This window comes from Phymastichus coffea, unplaced genomic scaffold, assembly GCF_024137745.1.
Source record: "Phymastichus coffea isolate CEN01 unplaced genomic scaffold, Cenicafe_Pcof_1.1 PCOF00091, whole genome shotgun sequence".
NCBI classification, from domain to species: Eukaryota; Metazoa; Arthropoda; class Insecta; order Hymenoptera; family Eulophidae; genus Phymastichus; species Phymastichus coffea.
Window position 1 is genome coordinate 438,635 of NW_026706902.1, and position 6,000 is coordinate 444,634.

Sequence of the window (6,000 nt, forward strand, 5' to 3'; positions counted from 1 at the left end):
AAGCTGGAAAAGGCGTAGCAGCGGAGCGAGGACGAAGGAAGGAATATTATTCGAATTGATTAACTTGTCGGTCCACCTCGTAATATCGCACGTTTACTTAGCCTCTGTTCTCTGTTCAATGGCTATTTTTCGGAATAAATCGCGGTCGTTTCCTGCGGGCTATTAAAGCGGATAAATCTTTGAAAAAAGCGTCGGGGAGGCATAATTCAGCCCTATCTGAAAACGCGCGTGGCTCGCTTTAAAAGTAAACAGCGCGCGAGCGGCGAGAGAGGGAGGATGACGTGTAAAATGGTGCGCCAGAGAGAGGGAACGTCGACCGTTATCTCAACTCTCTCTCTCTCTCTCTGTCTCGCTGCCGAGTTGCCAAGGAGGAATGGGTGCGCGAGAAAGAGAGGCGTTCATTGTTCCGCCGGAGACGTGGCCGTTGTCACGAGGTGCGTATGGCCGTTGCACTTTTTAGACCAACATGCTGCTCGCGCGGCGGAGAGGGATAGGGCGAATTGATAAGGGATCTCGCGGGAGTGGCAGGTGATCCGACGAGCAAGCGTTGCAGGTATACAAGTGTTGCGCGTAAGAGATGGCCCGAGCCCGGCGAAATCTGTAGTCGGCGCATGGTTCGGCTGCGGAGCGCGGGAGATGGATAGATAAAGAAAGTTGCCGATGGACGGAGACGGAGCGCAGGGCGTTCGCTCGCTCCTAGCTCTTCAATGGCCGGATCTCGGAAATTGTGCGCACATATATCTGTTGGCAGATTTATGAAAGTGCTTTTCTTCTGAAGTGGGGAAAGCCGGGCTCTCTCGCTCGCACGCCAGAGTCGCGGGGCGGCTGGGGCAGGCGAGGGAAGGCGGAGGGAAGGCGGAGGGAAGGCGGAGGGAAGGCTTCTCCTCCCTAACCTCTGCTCTTTTTCTCCCTCCCGCCGCCGCGCTCTCGCTCTCGCTCTCGCTCTCGCGCTATCTGGCATTGCTTTACTGTAATTTTCCACTCGGAGATTTATGCGACATTAAGGTGTGTGCGTGCACCCTTCTACTCGATTTATTTATATCGAAATATTCCGGCGGCAGCGCTGCTGCTCCCGCAGAACTCGCGCGGATATCGACAGCCGCCGGAGATTTATCAGTTCTTTATGCTGATTGCCTCCCGCGGGCGCGCATACACCCTCAGAGCTTTATCTTTTGATGCGCGGTATAATTTAGCTGGCGCGCCCGGAGAGAATGGAATTTTTACGCGGATTCGCTTTAAATTAAATCTGTCTTACGGCACTTGAGTTATACTACTCGCGCGCGACTCCTCGCTCTCGGCGTTTCGCTTTTAATGAGAAAAAACTGCACCCGCTTTTTGTTGCGGCGCCGCACTGCGCGAGGCTCTCGTTTGTGCATGCTGCGCCGAACGATCGCGGAGCGAAGGAGCGCGGGAGGCGCCGAAGGCCGCGATTAGCCACCGGTCGATCCCGAGTCAAGGACGCCGCGGCGCGGCGAGCCGTGTTCTCGCGCCTCCCCTCTGCCGGATGGCATTTGGAAAGTTTATAAGGCCGAGACAAAGTTGCTCGCCTCTCTGGGAGAGCGACGGGCTTGACCTTTCGCTCCGCGAGCGCGCGCTGCCGATGTTCCCTCGGTCGTTTAGCGCCCGAGTCAGCCGAGTCAGCGTGCGCAGGCCGACCTGCTTCGACAGACGGACGACGAGCCCACCTCCGGTTTCCGATCGGTTATCATCTTGCGCAAAGGGAGCAGCGAAAACGAGAGCTCGCCCTCGCTCGAGCCTGCGGGCTGCGCGGCAGCTGCAGGCGAGAGAGCGGAGTAAGTTCCGTAAAATGAAATCCGCGTTTGGCAAGGCATTGGAGGTCGCCGTGGCAAACTGACAGTCGGACAGGAAGATCATCCCGCCGCGAAGCAGCGCGAGCAAGCGGAGCAGAAGTAACAGCGCCGGCGTCCTGCGCCTGACAGCCTTGCAAACGTCTTGCTCTCTTTCCTCTCTCTCTCTCTCTCGCTCCTCCCGGTTGCACTTGACGCGAGCTAAAATTAAACTCCGGCTCCACCGCAGAACGATGGTCGAGGCTACGAAGCGGGCACCACCCCCTTATGACATCCTCGGCTCCACCCATACGCGGCCGATAATATTTCCAGAGGGGGCGGTGGGTGGAAGGAGGGGACGCGCCATTTTTATGCCTCGCTGGATGCTTATTTCTGTCGCAAAGGTATAGATATAAGCGGACGAGGAGGGAGAGCGCCGATATACGCCGCAATCGCCCGACGAATCGACGCACCGCCGAGGGGAGATTATACGCCGTATACACCGGCAACGTCTATACGGGTACGGGCTTTTTCCTCGGCTCGGCTAACCATATATAAGCATATAAGCTCTGGCTACTTTTACTTCCGGGCGCGCGCTTCTCTTGCGCTTTCGTTCGCGGCCGGCGTCGGCGAGATTAAACGAGCCGTTAAAGTATTCCGAGCGTTGGCCGCAGCGCAGCGCGCTCGCGCGCTCGCGCGACGCACTGATTCCGAAGGAGGAGGAGGAGGAGGAGGAGGAGGAGAGAGTTTGCCTCGCGGCGAGGCCAAATCGGCGAGTGACGTCAGCTCGCGGCTAGCGGAGCTTTCGGAATCTTCGGAGGAGGAGCAGGGGAAGCAAGGGCTGGCGGTCTTGGAAGCCGGTGGAATGCCAAGCCTTCGCTCTCATTAACATCTTGCGCGCCTCCACAACCGCGCTCTCTCGTCTTCATTCGCCCGAGCACTTGCCCACGGCTTCATATTCTTATTGCACGCGCGGCGGCCTCTGCTGTCTGCTCTTTCGTCAATTTAGACCCGGCTGGCGACCAACTTTTACCGTGACGAGACTATTTCCGGCTCGTTCTCTCGCGTGCGTACGCAAGATACTGCAATGGAACGATACTTTGCGAAGAATTTCTTGCAGCCCAAGGGCCACGTCGCGCCCTGGCTGGATGGATTTTTAAGGATTCCAAGTTTGAAAACGAGCCAGAGCTCAGCGTCCGAATGAGCTTTCGGTAATTGATATCATGCGGATTGATGATTTTCATCGAAATAAAGATTGATGGCACTGAGAGCGTTCCATGCGTGTCCCTGTACCGAGTAAGACAACCACGAAGCGTTCGGGGGAAAATCCTAGTGTTGACGCATAGCCAACAATCGGGGTAGTTAATCGTGAAAATAATCGAGAGGATGACTTGCTTATTTAGAATCGCTGTCGAATTAGCCGTGTCAGGCGCATGGAAATCGACGAGGGTCTCGACCTGTTTTTTTCGTCGTTGCCTCTCTCCAGTATTTTTATGAATTAAGAGGGAGGAAAACGCCCTCTTGCTTGGAATGGCCGACCTTTCTTTCTTCTTTTTTTGTCCTTTCTTCGTCTCGTCTCTCTCTCTCTCGCTCTCTCCCTCTGTCGACCAAGCCACTTTGTATTGTCATGCAAATTAGCCGGGGATTATCATAAGGAACTTAGGGTTTTATTTTAGACCGTTAAAATTTTACATCTCTACCCTGATTACTCAGTCTAGCGCAGATAGTAATATCCTGTTATAATATTTATTTTAGTCTTTTAAATGCATTACGCTCTGCTTTGACAGCAAAGTGTCCGGGTGACAGAGAAAACTAACGATGAAAAATACGCGTTTATAAGACTTGCAATGGGGCAGTTGGTCCGCGCAAAGGCTTCGACTTGGTCGTTTGAGCGGAACTTATCCGCGTTCGTGCATGCTCAAGCAAGTCTGGCCCGTACCACAAAGCGCCAGCAGTCTCCGGAGAGAGCTCAAAATCTTACAGAGGCGAATTGACCGACTGGAGGACAAACTCGATGTCCGTTGAAAAGGCGCGCGAGAGAGGCGTTTCTTTGGCTCGCCTCTATCAATGAAGTGGATTGCGTTTCGAAGGAGCTTCAAGTTTTTGTCCACGCGACAAATCATACACGAAGAGGAGGCTCGAGAGAGCTATAAATTCATCAGCGTTCGACTCTCTTTTGTCGAGGAATAAAAGCCAGCAAAGCGGGAGCGGGGAAGCGACGTCGAGTAATTGCTCTACCAGTGTCTTCGGATTAAAAACGGAGACGACGCGCCGCTTCAAGAGAAAGACGAAGGAGGAAGAAAAAAATGAGACTCGTCGTCTTTGTGATCCCGCATAATTTATTTCACACGCCGCTCGTTCTCGAATTATGCATTGCTCTGTCGCGCTGGCCCTTCGTTTGCCAAGAGGAGAAAGAGAGAAATTAAATTTCCATTCCTTGTTTTCATGCCGATTGTCGATCCTGTTTTTCTTTTTCTTTTCTTTTTCGAGCTCGAGATTAAAGTCGATGCGGATAATTTGAAAGAGCGAATAAGAAAAGGATGAAGATCTTATCGACGGGAATGGCGCGCGCGCGCGCGCATTATCGGTCGACCCCCTCGAGCTCTTCGACACGGCAAAATGAAAAGTGACGCAGCGCGCGAGCTTCATCGCGAGATTGAAGAGACACACACGCGCGGACGAGTACAATGCGTGACGCAAGGCTCTTTTCATCTGCCTCGTCCGTGTGTATTGTAGACAAGCGTGCTTGCAGTGGATAACATCTATAGAGCTGTTCGACAAACAATGCTATGTTGTCATTTCGACGAGATTGAACTAATTCTACGTGCTTGCTTAATAGCGTTGATATTGATGCTTAGTAACGTTTACGAAAAAACGATTAGTTAATAAAAGTAGCATCCAAAAAGAATGGCTTATGAAAGCCCAAAGAACGCTAAAGGAAATAATGAAAAATACACGAAGGAAAGCAAAGCAATGATGTTCAATCAAAAGAAACATAGCGTTAGAGCCAACTAGACAGGCCGCTTGCCGAGCTGCCGCAACGGAAGGGAATATGCATGCAGCGTTCGCTCGCAGTGTCTCTTTCGCTCTCTATCCGCCTATTTGATGTTAGTACAACGGCGGCGGCGTGTTTGCGCTCTGAGGCCCCATATTGATTGCCAAAGCTATAGCTGCTGTTGCTGCTGCTGCTGCTGCGCTGTCGCCCCCATCAAGCGCTCTATGCCGTTTCGTACACTCCGCCACCTCCCTTGCTGAACACTAGATACGCACTCCGAAACACGCCGCTAATATCGCGACAGTAGCACGCGTTCTCGCGAATGAACGTGCCTCCGACAGCCGAAGGAATACCGGTTGGCAAAGTCGAACTTATTATCGATTGATCATCCAGCGCGCAAGACAATTGCAAACAGTGATCGCCGTAGCGCAAGCAGTTACCAGAGATCGCGTAAAAATCAAGGCTCGGAAAGATCTTAACGAGGGAGCTGCGTAAAGAGGACACAAAGAGCTTGGGAAATTATAGGCTTGCTGGCCAGTTGAAGACGCGACGTACGCACACGAGGGTCGTATCTTTTAATTATTTAGCTAAACGGTCATCGCGTCTCTCTCTCTCTCTCTCTCTCGCTCTGTCTCTCGCTCTGGTCGTCTGGCGTCGCCTCTTTGAGAATGCTCGTGTGCGTAAGGGTTGCGAGCTTTATAAGGCCAACTTGGTCCACGCGCGCTCTCCAAAGGGATTTTAAACTTTGCTGCCGCTTATCTTCGTCGTCGTTACGTGCCCCCTCTCTCTCTCTCTCTCTCTCTCTCGCTCTTTTCTGCTCGTTCGCAGTTGCGCGCGTGTCCCTTTGGCGTTTAATTTTGGCCGAATCGCTATACCCCCAGAAGTAACACGCTTGACGCGCGCCCGCGGACAAAGAGCGAGGCCCACCCGAAGCGCATATCTTGGATTTAATTTGCGGCGCGACAGGCCGTTCGTCTTTGCTGGAATTAGGTTTTTCCGATCCCCGGGTCCCCAATGCAGCCGAAGAGCCGTGGCGCTCGGCGAGCGACAGCCAAATCTGACGAACGGACGGTGTCGCGGGGGGAAAAGCAGCGGCGATCGGAAGAGAGCGATGGCGACGCTCGGTCTTAAAACCGCGTCTGAAAACTGAAACGGACGAGCAGAGCGGCGAGGCGCGGCGCGCGGAGGGAGAAGAAAATGACGCGTGGCTGACAAATC